The sequence below is a fragment of the Hordeum vulgare genome, chromosome 5H (assembly GCF_904849725.1).
Source record: "Hordeum vulgare subsp. vulgare chromosome 5H, MorexV3_pseudomolecules_assembly, whole genome shotgun sequence".
Lineage (NCBI taxonomy): Eukaryota > Viridiplantae > Streptophyta > Magnoliopsida > Poales > Poaceae > Hordeum > Hordeum vulgare.
In genome coordinates this window covers 29,902,408-29,919,850 of record NC_058522.1, presented here as the reverse complement: position 1 = coordinate 29,919,850, position 17,443 = coordinate 29,902,408, and positions in this window count along the sequence as shown.

The window sequence follows — 17,443 nt, the reverse complement described above, 5'->3', positions numbered from 1 at the left end:
AGTTTTTGGCTCGCGAGGCGAGTTCTCCTCTTCTTACATTCAACCAACAATAGTTCGGTTGTCGATGACGTTCCCTTTTCCAAACATACATATATACATATAAACGAATTTTAATTTCCAGGCCGACTGTTCGACCATGAACAGTGTGTTTTCCCTGACACCTTTCTAACGAAAGGTCGCGGGTGATCAAGGTCTATGACCTACTACGGAAGTGTGGTTCGAGATCGTCTTTGCTGACACATTCCATTATGGAGATTGTGTTCCTCTTTTCTAGGGATATGGTTTATGAATTGGATTATCCCACTCGCACATAACTGCATGATTTTATCGGGAAATGGCGAATTTCACGGTGCAGTAGTGGGCTCTTGGTATCTTAGCGGTTCATAAAAGGTAAAACCATCACCATAGCCTCCTTACGCATTTGAGATCTCGCACCATGATGTCTACTACACAACTTGTTCTTGTAAACTTGTGTTGGGCCTCCAAGCACAGAGTTTTGTAGGACAGTAACAAATTTCCCTCAAGTGGATGAACTACGGCTTATCAATCCATGGGAGGCGTGGGATGAAGATGGTCTCTCTCACACAACCCTGCAACCAAATAATAAAAAGTCTCTTGTGTCCCCAACACACCAAATAAAATGGTAAATTGTATAGGTGCACTAGTTCGGTAAAGAGATGGTGATACAAGTGTAGTAGTGATAGTATATATTGATTTTTGTAACCTGAAAATATAAAAACAGCAAGGTAGAAAGTAACAAAAGTGAGCATAAACGGTATTGCAATGCTTGAAAATGAGGCCTATGGTCCGTACTTTCGCTAGTGCAATCTCTCAACAATGCTAATATATTAGGATCACATAACAATCCCTCAACGTGCGATGAAGAATCACTCCAAAGTTCCTATCTGGCGGAGAACATGAGAAGAAATTGTTTGTAGGGTACAAAACCACCTCAAAGTCATTCTTTCCGATCAATCTTTCCAAGAGTCCGTACTAAGATAACAAGTTATACTTTCTGATCGATCTATCAAGAGTTCATACTAAAATAACACCATAACAAATTCAGATTCATAATACTCAAACTAACACAAAGAACTTCAAGGAGCACACCAAGATGTCTATCAGAGAACATAGTATGAAAACGAGCAGTCAACCCCTATGCCTAGATTACCCCATTGTCACCTCGGGAATCCGTGAGTTGATGACACAACATATATCAAGTGAATCACTTGAATACCCCAATGTCACTACGAGTATCCACATGCAAGACATATATCATGTGCTCTCAAACCTGAATACTCAATCCAATATAACGAGATCTTAAAGTGAAAGACTCAGTTCATCACAACAATAACATGGGATAAACACCATATAATCCAACTATATTAACAAGGCCCGTGATATCTCAAGATCATGACTTCTCAAGAACATGAGTAGAGAGATTAAACACATAGCTACTGGTACAAACCCTCAACCCTGAGGCCGGACTACTCGCTCCTCGTCATGGTGGTCGTTGGGATGATGAAAATGGCCACCGAAGATGATTTCCCCTCTCCGGTAAGGTACCGGAACGTCTCAAGATTGGTTTTTCGTGGCTATAGAGGCCTGCGGCGGCGAAACCTCTCATCTAGGGTTATCTCTGAAGGTTTCTATATTTATAGGATTTTTGGGCATTGGAATCACGCCAAGATGGGACACGAGGCGCCCACTAGACATCAGCCCACGCCAGGGGGTCTAGCACGGCCTGGTGTCTAGTGGGCACCAGAGGCCCCCCTCTGGCGGTTCTTTGCTCCACTATTTCTATTTTATTCCAAAACAAATCGTCAAAAAGTTTCCTCCAATTCCAAGAACTTTTATTCCTACATAAAAAACAACACTACGGTAGTTCTTCTGAAAACAACCTCAGTCCGGGTTAGTTCTAAATAAATCATATAAAGTGTAGCAAAACCATATAAAAGTATTGTAAACATAGGCAAACATGGCATGAATACTTCGTAAATTATTGATATGTTGGAGACGTATGAGCATCCCCAAGTTTAATTCCTACTCATCCTCGAGTAGGAAAATGATAAAAGAAATAATTTATGAAGTGTGAATGCTAGCATAATGCATAAGTTTGATCAATGATCATTTCAATCACTTTTCCTAGCATCATAACAACAACTCTATCTTATAAAACTCATCATCATAAAGTAGCAATTGAAAATGGAATCTTTGATGTGGAATGCTACCTATCATATTCATCATATTCTTTTCTTTATAGCATGGACTTATGGACTTGTAGATGATTCAAAGCAATAGTCTATAATTTGACATGAAAACTTTAATACTCAAGCATATAAACAAGCAACCAAGTCTTTCAAAATATCAATGCTAAAGAACACTACCCCTAGCCCATCATGCTCAATCATTGATCCATTCATGCAACACACCCAAATATTAGCTACGTCCAATGATCAAGTATGACAATAGTGTTCCTTAGTTGGTGCTTGCTACTTCTCAAACAACAGCGCCAGAAGTTAGCACGTTGACGGAGACTTGGCTTGCGTTGGTTTTTCCCTTGAAGAGGAAAGGGTGATGCAGCATAGGAGCAGTAAGTATTTCCCTCATTTTGAGAACCAAGGTATCAATCCAGTAGGAGAATCTCGTCAAGTCCAGAGTACCTGCGCAAACACAAAAGAGCTTGCACCCAACACTATAAAGGGGTTGTCAATCCCTTCAAGATTGATTGAAAGTGAGATCCGAGGGCGGAAAGTGCAACGAAGTAAAAGAGTAAGGCTGAAAATATGGTGTGAAGTAGACCCAGGGGCCATAGTGTTCAGTAGAGGTTTCTCTCAAAATAGCAAATATTACGGTGGGTGAACAAATTACTGTCGAGCAATTGATAGAACCGCGCAAAGTCATGAAGATATCTAAGGCAATGATCATACATATATGCATCACGTCCGAGACAAGTAGACCGATACTTTCTGCATCACCTACTATTACTCCACACATCGACCGCTATCCAGCATGCATCTAGTGTATTGAGTTCATGACGAACAGAGTAACGCCTTAAGCAAGATGACATGATGTAGAGGGATAAACTCAAACCAATGATGAAAACCCCATCTTTTCACCCTTGATGGCAACAATATGATGCGTGCCTCGCTACCCCTTCTGTCACTGGGTGAGGTCACCGCACGGTATGAACCCAAAACCAAGCACTTCTCCCATTGCAACAATCATAGATCAAGTTGGCCAAACAAAACCCACAACTCGAATAGAATTACAAGGATGTGAAATCATGCATAAGAGAGATCAGAAGAAACTCAATTAAGATTCATAGATAATCCGATCGTAAATCCACAATTCATTGGATCTCGACAAACACACCGCAAATAAGTTTACATCGGATAGATCTCCATGAAGATCATGGAGAACTTTGTATTGAAGATCCAAGAGAGAGAATAAGCCATATAGCTACTAGCTATGGACCCGAAGGTCTATGGTGAACTACTCACGCATCATTAGAGAGGTCATGGTGTTGATGAAGAAGCCCTCCGTATCCGAATCCCCCCTCCGGAAGGGCACCAAAACGTGCCCCAGATGGGATCTTGCGGAGACAGAAGCTTGCGGCAGTGGAAAAGTATTTTCGTGGATCTCCTAATTTTGTTAGGGATTTTAGGGAATTTGTAGGCGAAGGAGCTAGGGCAGGGGAGGCCCAGGGAGCCCACAAGCCTGGGAGGCGCGGGCTCCCTGGCCGCGCCATGGGGGCTTGTGGCCTCCCCCGGGACTCCCTGCCTTGGTTCCCAAGCTTTCTGCGTATCTTCTGTTCCGGAAAAAATCTTTTCAGAAGTTTTATTCCGTTTGGACTCCATTTAAAATCCTCCTCTGAAAAGGGTCAAAAACACGGAAAAAACACGAACTGGCACTTGGCACTGAGTTAATAAGTTAGTCCCAAAAAAGATATAAAAGGCATACAAAACATCAAAAGTTTGACAAGATAATAACATGAAACCATAAAAAATTATAGATACGTTGGAGACTTATCAGTGCTCTATAAGAAAAGATGGAGACTTAAGTTTAAAATCAAAAATTGCATAAAGTAAATAGATAGGCCCTTCGCAGAGGAAAGGAGGGATTTGTAGAGGTGCCAGAGCTCAAAGTGAAAAACTTATGGATGATTTTTTAGGGTGCCATGCTTTTCCTGTCAACGAGAACGACTAAGAGTTTCCAATATCGTGTATGTTGAACAAATTATAGGCGGTTCCGAAACTGAATATAAACTGTATTCCTTTTTCCACCATTCTTTCACATTCTGTGGCTACCCGCATCCACGGGTACCATCCATACCAACACTTTCCAAGGAATTTATTACTTGACAACATAAAATAAATTCTATTTGCATTTTGGGAGTGGGCATCTCTATTACCGCCATACTCTCATGCAATTACAAGTGAATAAACACTCATCTTGAGAATAACCTATTTAGCATGGAAGATACCAGCCACCCCTCGCCGTTCATGAGCGGTACGGGCACACAAAACAGAAGTTTATTTTGAACATTAGAGTTGGCACATACAAATTTACTTGGAACGATGCTGAAATACCGCATATAGGTAGGTATGGTGGACTCATTTGGCACAACTTTGGATTTAGGATTTGGATGCACAAGCAGCATTCCCGCTTAGTACGAGTGAAGCCAGCAAATAGATTGAGAAGCGCCCAACCAAGGAACAAAAACCATCATAAGCGCACATTAAACATAATTAACACCGAATAATGCAACACAAGTAGGATGTAATTTCATAGCATAATTATTGACTTCATGTGCATGCATAGGGAATCCCAAACCTTAACACCAATATTCTTACTAAAGTATAATTACTCATCAACATAACCCACATATCACTATTTTCATATCATAAAACTATTGCAAGGAATCAAACTTATCATATCCAATGATCTTTGAAAGTGCGTTATATCGACTAGAGGGGGGTGAATTGGCGATTTTTACAAATTCTTCACTGAGGAAATTCCTAGTGAGGGAAGTCCTCGGTCACGAACTGAATGCAGTGGAATAAGTACTAAAACAGATGTGCAAAAACAGCTATAGCTTAGTTGTGAGAGTGAAGTGAAACGTTCAGGTTGCACAAGTCACTTGATCAGGATAAGCAGGTGACGAATAACTTAAATGAAGAATTTGAGGTGAGGAATTAGAGAAAGTCTTCAGTCAAATTCTTCAAATAGTAAAGATGAAAGTCATCAACATGCAATTGAGGAAATGAAAGAGTTGATGAATTCGAACCCATTGCTCGATGAAGACAATGATTTTATGACCCAGTTCCAACTGTTGTGATAGTCGTACATCTGGTTTGGAGCGTCTTGGTATTGAAAACAAAGGACACACAGTCCCGGGACACACAGTCCTTACCATATTGTCCTTGAGCTAAGGACGCACAATCCTCGCCCAACACTCGTGGTAATTCTTTACGGCAGACTTCCAAAACCCTCACAAACTCGATCACCCGGCGATCCATAATTGACTGCTGGATGCTCTAGACCATTGACGCCTAACCGTCTGGAGGATGCACAATCCTCAAAGGTAACAAGTGTCGGTTCCACACAGGAACAATCTCTTCAGTGATGCTCAATCACTTTGGGTTTTGGTTTTGGTTTGGGTGTTTGGGGTTTTTCCTCACTTGATGATTTTCGCTCTAAGTCCTCGAGGATTGTGATGCTCTAAATGGCAAGTGTCAGTTTCTCTCGGAGCAGCCATCCAACTAGTGGTTATGGGGTGGCTATTTATATCCATGGAGCAATCCCGACATGAAATGACATTAATGCCCTAATGGTATGACTGTTAGGTGGATAAGGTTGGGGACAGCTGGCGCACAGCAGACCAACGGTCAGAATCTTTCAACTATGTTAGTCCTCATTTCTCTCATGTTCCTCACTGATAGGCAGTTCGAACTTGTGAAATCCTAACTCCTCATTAAGTACAATTTCTTCAGAGATCGGAAGAACTTGGTCTCTATCACTAAAGACTTTGAATAATCTGTGAGAGATTTTCAAATGCTTCACTCGAGGGATTTGGTATTTGTAGGCTTTGAGATGAGCATCATGAGGAAACTTTTTTCCTTAGTATTACCTCGACCCCCTTTAACAGTACGGTGTTCCTATGACTCAAGAAATAAGAAAATGAAACAAAAAGAGTAAATCTTCAAGCTTCAAAGTCTTCAGAGTATTTTCTTCGGGATACACCAAATTCCTCATTTTCAAAGTCTTCATGAGGAATAGCAATTTCTTCGCTATAAAAGTCTGCAAGGAATGACCAAAGTCTTCACACGAAGACATACATTATTAGGGGTCGATATTCTTTGAATAAATCAAACTCCTCAGCGACTTATAGGGCATGTGTACATTCACAAACATATTAGTCTCTCAACCTATAAGTCTTCAATCCACCAGAATCACTAAGGGGCACTAGATGCACTTACAATCTCCCCCTTTTTGGTGTTTGATGACAAATAGGTTAAGTTTTCAATGAGGATAAAAATATGAACTGTAAGTACAGAGTTTGAGGAATTTAAAAACAAGATATAGAGAAACTCCCCCTGAAGATGTGCATATTTGAGGAATTTCCTTTGGACTGCAAATGCACATTGAGGATTTATACCATGGAGATCTCCCCCTTGTTGGAAATATTCCCTAGAGGCAATAATAAATTGGTTATTATTATATTTATTTGTTCATTATAATCGTTTATTATCCATGCTAGAATTGTATTGAATGGAAACTCAGATACATGTGTGGATACATAGACAACACATTGTCCCTAGTAAGCCCCTAGTTGACTGGTTCGTTGAACAAAGATGGTCAAGGTTTCCTGGCCATAGACAAGTTTTGTCACTTGATAGTGGGGTCGCATCATTAGGAGAATGATGTGATGGACAAGACCCAAACTATGAACGTAACATATGATCGTGTCAGTTTATTGCTACTGTTTTCTGTATGTCAAAGTATCTATTCCTATGACCAGGAGATCATGCAACTCCCGGACACCGGAGGAATACCTTGTGTGTATAAAACATCACAACGTAACTGTGTGACTATAAAGGTCCTCTACATGTATCTCTGAAGGTGCATGTTTGGTTGGCGTGAATCAAGACTGGGATTTGTCACTCCGTGTGACGGAGAGGTATCTCGGGGCCCACTCGGTAATACAACATCACAATAAGCCTGGCAAGCAATGCGACTAAAGATTTAGTCACGAGATCTTGTATTATAGAACGAGTAAAGAGACTTGCCGGTAACGAGGTTGAAGTAGGTATGGAGATACCGACGATCGAATCTCGGGCAAGTAACATACCGATGGACAAAGGGAACTACATACGGGATTGTTTGAATCCTTGACATCGTCGTTCGACCGATAAAGATCTTCATAGAATATGTAGGAGCCAATATGGGCATCCAGGTCCCGCTATTTGTTATTGACCATAGAGGTGTCTCGGTCATGTCTGCATAGTTTTCGAACCCGCACGGTGTGCACACTTAACGTTCAGTGACGCTAGAGTAGTATTGGGATATATATGTTGGTGACCGAATGTTGTTTGGAGTCCTGGATGAGATCTCGGACATCACGAGGAGCTCCGGAATGGTCCAGAGGTAAATATTTGTATATGGGAAGTCCTATTTTGGCTACCGGAAAATTTCGGGTTTTATTGGTATTGTACCGGGAAGCTTCTGAAAGCTTCTAGCAGGTTCCGTAGGGTTCCGGAGGAGTCAGGAAGGGTCCCTCCAGCCCCTAGGACTTGCATGGGATCTAAGGGGGGCGTCCAAGCCTTGTTGGGCCAGCCCTCAAGGGCCCATGCGGTTGGGAGGGAAGAGTCCCTAAAGGGGAAGGCGCCTCCTAGGTGCCTTGGGGAGGGAGGAAACCTCTCTAGGCCCACGCCCCCTCCTTGGAGGAGGGGCCAGGGCTGAGACCCAACCCTCCTCCTAGCCTCCTTGTATAGTGGGGGAGAGGGAGGGGCTGAACACACCAATTTTCAGGCCCCGATGGCAGCCCTACCTCTCCCATAACTCCGTTTTCTCCTGAGATCGGTTCCGGCAGCGCTTGGCGAAGCCCTGCTCGCACTGCTCCACCATCATCTCCACCATGCCGTCGTGCTCGTGAGATCCCATATACTTCTCCTTCCTCTCTTGCTGGATCAAGAAGGAGGAGACGTCATCGAGCTGTACGTGTGCTGAACGCGTAGGTGCCGTTTGTTCGACGCTAGATCGGGAAGGATCGTGATGAGATCGCGGGACGGATCGTGATGAGATAGCGGGACGGAACGTGATGACATCGCGGAACGGGCTGTGATTTGGATCGCGAAGATGTTCCACTACATCAACCGCGTTCTTTAAGCTTCCGCTTAGCGATCTACAAGGGTATGTAGATACACTCTCCCCTCTCGTAGATGATCATCACCATGGATAGGTATTGCATGTGCGTACACTTTTTTTGTTTCCCAAGCAACATTCGCCAACAGTGGCATCATGAGCTAGGTTCATGCATAGATGATATCTCGAGTAGAACACAAAAGAGTTTGTGGGTGTTGATGTTCAATTTGCTGCCCTCCTTAGTCTTTTCTTGATTCAATAGTATCTTACGAGAGACCGGTTTCATCGACTAACATGCAACTTGTTGCATAAAGATGACTAAAGGGTGTCTGATTCTTGAACTTTAGTTGAATCGGATTTGACGGAGGCGGTCCTTGGAGAAGGTTAAATAGCAATTTGCATATCACCGTTGTGGCTTGGCGTAAGTAAGATGCGATGATACTAGATACCCATAGCAGCCACGTAAAATATGCACGAACAAATTAGAGGACTTCTAACTTGTTTTTTGCAGGGTATGCATGTGTTGTGATATGGCCAACGACATGATATGATATATGAGATGTATGAGATGATCATGTTGTAATAGTTAAATATGGACTTGCATGTCGATGCTACGGCAACCGCAGGAACCATATGGTTGTCTTTAATTATTTTGCGCTTGGTGATGCTTTCTTTATCGCTAGTAGTAGCTTCAGTAGTAACATCATAGTTAGCGCGACAACCGCGCTAGCAGCACAATGATGGAAATCATGGTGTGGCGCCAGCAAACGACCGAGATCATGCCCGTGCTTTGGTCATGGAGACTGATACGTCTCCAACGTATCTATTATTTCTTATTGTTCCATGCTGTTATATTATCATTCTTGGATGTTTTACAATCATTTTGTAGTCATTTTATATCATTTTTTGGTACTAACCTATTGACATAGTGCCCAGTGCCAGTTGTTGTTTTCTGCATGTTTTTTACATCGCAGGAAATGAATACCAAACGGAGTCCAAACGCAACGAAACTTTTTGTGGATTTTTTTGGGCCAGAGGACATCCACTGGGCCAGGAACGCACCTGAGGGGAGCTCCGATGGGAGCACAACCTACCAGGGCGTGCCTGGGGCCCCAGGCGCGCCCCAGTGGGTTGTGCCCTCCTCGTTTGCCTCCCGCACCGCCTCTTTGCTCTATAAATACCCCCAATATTCCAGAAACCCTAAAGGGGGGACGAAAATCAATTCCAGCCGCCGCAGAGTCCAGAACACACCAGATCCAATCTAGACACCATCACGGAGGGGTTCATCATGTCCATTGGTGCCTCTCCGATGATGCGTGAGTAGTTCTTCGTAGACCTACGGGTCCGTAGTTAGTAGCTAGATGGCTTCCTCTCTCTCTCTTGACTATCAATACAATGGTCTCTTGGAGATCCATATGATGTAAGTCTTTTTGTGGTGTGTTTGTTGTGATCCGATGAACTTTGAGTTTATGATCAGATCTATGTTTTTATACATGAACGTTATTTGAGTCTTCTTTGATCTCTTATATGCGTGATTGATTATAGCCTCGTATTTCTTCTCCGGTATTTGGGTTTTGTTTGTCCAACTTGATCTATTTATCTTGCAAAGGGAAGATGTGCTTTGTGATGGGTTCGATCTTTCAGTGCTTGATCCAAGTGACAGAAAGGGGAACGACATGTATGTATCGTTGCTATTAAGTATAACAAGATGGGGTCTATTTCTACATAAATAGATCTTGTCTACATCATGTCATCGTTCTTATTGCATTACTCCGTTTTTCCGTGAACTTAATACACTAGATGCATGCTGGATAGCGGTCGATGTGTGGAGTAATAGTAGTAGATGCAGGCGGGAGTCGGTCTACTAATCTTGGACGTGATGCCTATATAATGATCATTGCCTGGATATCGTCATGATTATTTGAAGTTCTATCAATTGACCAACGGTAATTGTTTTCCCACCGTTTGCTATTTTTCTCGAGAGAAGCCACTAGTGAAACCTACGGCCCCCGGGTCTCTTTTCATCATATTTGCCTTTGCGATCTATTTTCCTTTGCTTTTATTTCTAGATCTATTAAACCAAAAATACAAAAATACCTTGCTGCAATTTATTTGTTCCGCGATCTATTTATCCTATCTACCACTTTTACCTCACGTTATTTGCCTATCTTGAGGCGCCGTACCCGAAAGGGATTGACAACCCCTTTAACACGTCGGTTGCGAGTATTTGTTATTTGTGTGCAGGTGCTCTTTACGTGCTGTGATGAGGTTCTCCTACTGGTTCGATAACCTTGGCCTCATCATTGAGGGAAATACCTACCGTTGCTATACTGCATCCTCCCTTCCTCTTTGGGGAAATACCGACATAGTTCTAGTAGACATCAAAAGGAATTTATGGCGCCGTTGCCGGGGAAGATCAAGTCAAGATAGTCTCCCGCCAACATGCCAATTTCTGGCGCCGTTGCCGTGGAGGATCTTCAACATCAACCAGGTTCCTAATCACAAATCTCATCTCCTCGCAATTTACATTATTTTCCATTTGACTCTCGTTTTCCTCTCCCCCACTTAACAAAAAATTGTCGTTTTATTCGCCCTCTTTTTCGTTCGCCATTCTCTCGTCAGATCTGTTTTTGTGTGCAACTTGTCTACCACTTTTTTCGTTACGGATATCTCTTCCTCTATTGCGTACACCCCCGAGAACGAGGTTCTTAACTTTAAACAGAGGGGAGGCGATAACTTAAAATATGCTTGGTATAGGATTTGCAATGCTCATAATAGATCTACCCGTAAGCAATCTACAATTGTTCTTCTTTGTTTTTTTATGTGGGCATCACCACTTGGTATAGATTCGTCCTTGATATGATTGTTGGTGGAAACTTCTTGATGTGTCCTTCTCTTGATGCTTTTAATGCTTTGGGAAATTTAGTGGGTTCACCCTTGATACGTCTCCGTCGTATCTACTTTTCCGAACTCTTTTGCCCTTGTTTTGGACTCTAATTTGCATGATTTGAATGGAACTAACCCGGACTGACGCTGTTTTCAGCAGAATTGCCATGGTGTTGTTTTTGTGCAGAAATAAAAGTTCTTGGAATGTCCTGAAAATTTACTGAGAATTTTTCTGGAATAAAAGAAAAATACCTGTGCAAAGATCCACCGGAGGGGGCGTGCTAGTGGGCCACAAGCCCACAGGCCGCGGCCACCCCCCTAGGCCGCACCGTGAGGGATTGTGGGGCCCACGTGGCACCACCGCCCCCAAACTCATCTCTATATCTTCTGTCTCGCCCAGAAAAAAATCAGAGAGAAGGTTTCATCGCGTTTTACGATAGGAGGCGCCGCCACCTCCTGTTCTTCATCTAGAGGGCAGATCTGGAGTCCGTTCTGGGCTCCGGAGAGGGGAAATCGTCGCCATCGTCATCATCAACCTTCCTCCATCGACAATTCCATGAAGCTCTTCACCGTTCGTGAGTAATCTCATAGTAGGCTTGCTGGACGGTGATGAGTTGGATGAGATCTATCAAGTATTCGAGTTAGTTTTTGACGGGGATTGATCCCTAGTATCCACTATGTTCTAGATTGATGTTGCTACTACTTGGCTATGCTTAATGCTTGTTACTAGGGCCCGAGTGCCATGATTTCAGATCTGAACCTATCATGTTGTCGCCAATATATGTGTGTTTTAGATCCTATCTTGCAAGTTGTAGTCACCTACTATGTTTTATGACCCGGCAACCCCGGAGTGACAATAGCCGGAACCACTCCCGTAGATGACCATAGTATGAGGAGTTCATGTATTCACCAAGTGTTAATGCATTGGTCTGGTTCTTTATTAAAAGGAGAACCTTAATATCCCGTAGTTTCCATTAGGACCCCGCTGCCACGGGAGGGATGGACAATAGATGTCATGCACGTTCTTTTCCCTAAGCACGCATGACTACATACGGAATACATGGCTACATTAGATTGACGAACGGGAGCTAGTTACATATCTCTCCGTCTTATAGCTGTTACATGATGAATCACATCAGGCATACTCATACATCACCAATCCACTGCCTACGAGTCTTTTACTACTGGTCCTTGCTATGTTACTTTGTCTAGGCTTGTCCCTTGCTACAAAAGGGATTGGGCCACTATACTACTGTTGCTACTGCTGTTCCTTGCTACTTCGCTGTTACTTGTTGCAAGATTTTTTCTGACACTGTTGTCGGGGAAGAATAGTTACTCGCCCACGTGCAACCTACTGGCGCCATTGATACAACAGTTACGAATAGTCTGCCGTCAACAGATCGTTTCTGGCACCGTTGCTATCATACTACTTTGCTACTGATACTTTGCTTGCAGACACTAATCTTTCAGGTGTGGTTGAATCTGACAAACTCACCTGCTAATACTTGAGAATATTCTTTCGCTTCCCTTTTGGTAAACCAACAAATTTGGGTTGGATACTCTACCCTCGGAAACTGTTGCGATCCCCTATACTTGTGGGTTATCAAGACATTTTTCTGGCGTCGTTGCCGGGGAAGCACAACTATATTCTCTGAGTCACTTGGGATTTACGTCTGCTGATCACTACGAGGAATCCGAAAGATCCAAGAACTAAAATCTTGCCCTCCACTACGAGGAGAGGTAAGGAACTGCCATCTAGCTCTGCACTTGATTCACCTTCAGTTATGAGTAAGTTTGCGACATCGTCTCCTGCTAGAAATCTTGATATGTCGCCTGTGCTTGATGATTCTATTTCTGCTGCCAATGATGCTTATGATGCTATGCTTGATACTATGCTTGATACTATGTCTGATGATGCTATGCTTGATACTATGCCTAATGATGTTATGCTTGATACTATGCCTGATGATGCTATGCTTGATACTATGCCTGATGATGCTATGCTTGATACTGCTTTGCTACTAGGTACATTCCTTGATGCACAAATTGCTAGAGTTGCTGCTAGATGTGATGATACTTCTGAAACTGCCGATACTATTGAAGTAGAACCTGCTACTATGCCTGAATTGCCTGATATGCCTGATACGTGCTATGTTATGGAGGGAGAGATAGCTGAGGATTTCCTTGCGTGTAAGGATAGCTATGATGTTGAGAAATTACTACGCAAGTGGAAAGAAAAATCTCTAAACGCTAGGATGAAATACGACTCGAAGTTTGCCACTTCGCCTATCTTTGTGACCAATAGGATTATGAATTCTCTGTTGACCCTGAGTTAATCACTCTGGTCGAATCTGATCCTTTTCACGGTTATGAGTCTGAAATGGTTGTAGCCCATCTTACCAAACTGCACGATATAGCCACCCTATTCACTAGTGAAGAAAAGATCCGCCACTACTATATGCTCAAGCTATTTCCTTTCTCGCTAAAGGATGATGCTAAGACCTAGTTCAGTTCTCTTGCTCCTGGTTGTGTGCGTAGCCCCCAGGATATGGTCTACTACTTCTCTGAAAAATATTTCCCTGCCCATAAGAAGCAAGCTGCCTTGTGGGAAATATACAACTTTGCTCAAGCTGAAGAAGAGAGTCTCCCACAAGCTTGGGGGAGGCTCATCCAGCTACTGAATGCTTTGCATGATCACCCTCTTGAGAAGAATGAAATACTTGATATCTTCTATAATGGACTTACCGATGCTTCTAAAGACCACCTAGATAGTTGTGCCGGTAGTGTTTTTAGGGAACGAACCGTAGAACAAGCTGAGATTCTATTGAATAACATCTTGTGCAATGAGAATGCTTGGACTATTCCCGAACCACCTCCTAAGCCAACTCCGAAGAAAAGAGGTATTCTATTCCTCAGTCCTGAAGATATGCAAGAAGACAAGAAATCTATGCGAGAGAAAGGCATTAAATCTGAAGATGTCAAAAATCTACCACCTATCGAAGAGATCCATGGTCTCAATAACCCGATACTGGTAGTAGAAGTAAATTCTCTGCGTAGGTTTGATGAGAGTGATATTCCTTTTGATAAACCTGCTAGCCTATGCATGGATGAATTTGATAACTTCGTTGCCAAACAACAAAGTTTCAATGATTATGTTAGCACACAATTGGAACAGAATGCTCGTATGCTTAGTCATTTAAGTGCCTGTGTGGACAGAATCGTCAATGATCTTAAGCTTCTGCGTGAACATGCCTCTATGGTTACTACTCAGGTAGAACAAGTACTTAAAGCTTAAAATGACTTGCTCAATGAGTTGAATGACAATTCTGCCAGAGTCGTTACCAGAGGCGGTAGAATGACCCAGGAATCTTTGTATCCTGAGGGTCATCCGAAGAGAATTGAACAAGATTCTCAAGGAGTTAGCACTGATGCACCTAGTCATCCTAGAAAGAAGAAGAAAGATGATAGGAACCTGCACGCTAGCAACCCTGTTGCCGCTACACCTGAGAGTCCAAACGATGCCTCTATCTCTGATGCTGAAACACAATCTGGTGATGAACATGAGCCTAATGATATTATCAATAGTGATGTTCATGAAGATGCTCAACCTAGCAATGAAAAGGATGTGGAGATTGAACCTAGTGTTGATCTTGATAACCCACATCCTAAGACTAAGAGATACGATAAAAATGACTTCACTGCTAGGAAGCATGGTAAAGAAAGGGAAGCATGGGTTTAGAAACCTATGCCCTTTCCTCCCAAACCATCCAAGAAAAAGGATGATGAGGATTTTGAGCGATTCGTTGAAATGATTAGACGTGTCTTTCTGCAAATGCGTTTGACGAATATGCTCAAGATGTCTCCGTATGCTAAGTACATGAAAGATATTGTGACTAATAAGAGGAGGATACATGAGGTTGAGATTTCCAACATGCTCGCTAACTATACTTTCAAGGGTGGAACTCCTAAGAAACTAGGTGATCCCGGAGTGCCCACTATACCTTGCTCCATTCAAGGTAACTACGTTAAAACTGCGTTATGCGACCTTGGAGCCGATGTTAGTGTTATGCCTCTCTCTCTTTATCGTAGACTTGAACTGGATAAGTTGACACCCACTAAAATCTCTCTGCAAATGGCCGACAAATCAACTACTTTCCCTATCGGCATTTGCGAGGATGTGCCTGTTGTGGTTGCTAACACCACTATCTTAACAAACTTTGTTATCTTGGATATTCCCGAGGACGATGCAATGGCTGTCATCTTCGAAAGACCCTTTTTAAACACCACATGGGCTGTTATAGATTGCAACAAAAGCAATGTCACTTTCCATGTCAACGGTAATGAGCATACGGTGCACTTTCCGAAGAAACAATATCGAGTACATTGCATCAATGCTATTAAAAAGACTTCATCGATTCTTATTGGGAGCTTTGAATGCCCTATTCCTTGTGTCAAGATGAAGTATGATTTGCTTGTTGGGGAAATTCACATCCCCATTGAGGTGACCTAGGGACTATTCGAAAATTCTCTGTTCTCTTTTGCGATTCGAAAAGGTTTGTCAAGGAGACTTTATCAACCCCATTGACGGATTTCTTTCGATGACCATGAGATGGATGAATCGAGGAGTCACAAACCTCTGTTCCAAGCTTTCACTTTAGGTTGCTTAGAAGAAAAATGATAGATTTAGTTTGTTTTTCCCTGTTTTCTGTTTTAGTGTCCGGTAGAAAAATACCCCGAAAATAAAAGTTCTCCGAATGCCGTGAAAATCAAGTATGATTTTTTCTGGATTTTTTGAATAATACTGAGACGAAGAGCTTGTCTGGGGGCTGCACCAGTGGGCCACAAGCCCTGGAGGCGCGGGCATCCCCCTTGCCGCGCCACCCATGCTTGTGGGGCCCACAGGTACCCCCTTCACTCATTCTTGCTCTCATCTAGTTCTCCTACCTCCAGAAAAAATTGTTTCGCAGCTCAAACCCGTGTTCTTGCTCCTCTTGCTGGGATTTTCGATCTCTTTGCTCAAATCACCGTTCTCCGAACTGTTTTGGGGAAATTAATCCTTGGTAAGTGACTCCTCCATTGGTCCAATTAGTTTTTGCTCTAGTGCCTTATACTCCGTGTATTTTTGCTGCCTTGGTGACCATGTTCTTGAGCTTTGCATGCTGATTTTAGCTGGTCCCAAGTAGTTTTGATGCGTAATATGGCCTCTAGGGACTTGTGGGAGTAGTTGCTACTAGTTTAGTTGAACCTTGTTCACCTTTCCTTTGGGTCACTGAAAATTTCAGAAAAAGGAAGATGTTCAGGAGAAGCTTTCATGGTGGTTCCTCAAGCAAGAGAGGTCCCCGTCTTGCGATTCGGGGGCCTGATCCTTACCAACCTAGGGACGCACATGTACAACCATTTAAACGGCCTTCTGATGAATTTATGATTAAGGCAGGTTTCAAAGATGAGTTTGATGCACTTGTTCACAATGTCGGACTCGAAGAATTCATCTCCGATAAATGTGAACAGTATGTTGCGCTCACTGCCTCTTTTGTGCGTAGATTCAAATTTTCAGCTGGCCGTGAGACATCGGTACTGTTTGATCTCTATGATAAATCATATACCATGGATTTAGAGGATTTCAATAGAGTTTGCAAAATACCTATTTGGGGTAGCCTCAATGATCCTCCTAAATCTTTGGTTAGAGATTTTTGCTCTGGTATTACTGTTGGAGAAACTAGAGACATTACGCAAGCTACCATGGGGAGTATTCATTTTCCTGCCTTGCATTACTTTGCCCTCTTCATAGGCAAATGCATTAATGGCAATATTGAGCATTGTCACCTCTGCGCACCCGACCTTAGTATCCTGAAGAGCGCAGTGACAGGTGACAAAAGCTTCAACATGGGAGCTATTATAGCAAGGAGGCTGAATAAGAATGCTATTGAAGGGGATTTCTTTGGTGGGATTTATGCCACTCGCATAGCAAATTTTCTTGGAGTACCCATCCGCGAAGGAGATCCCCCGCTCCATACAACTTTCCTTGACCGCATTGCTTTGACACGCTACCAGTTCCTTGAGAGGGATGGCGAATCCCTCCTATACCGTTTGATATTTAACCGGCAATGTGTTTTCCATATTGCCCTTCCTGCTCCTGCCTTCTTTGACTTTCAGGTAAAACGGAGATATTACATAACCAGAGGAGAGGCAG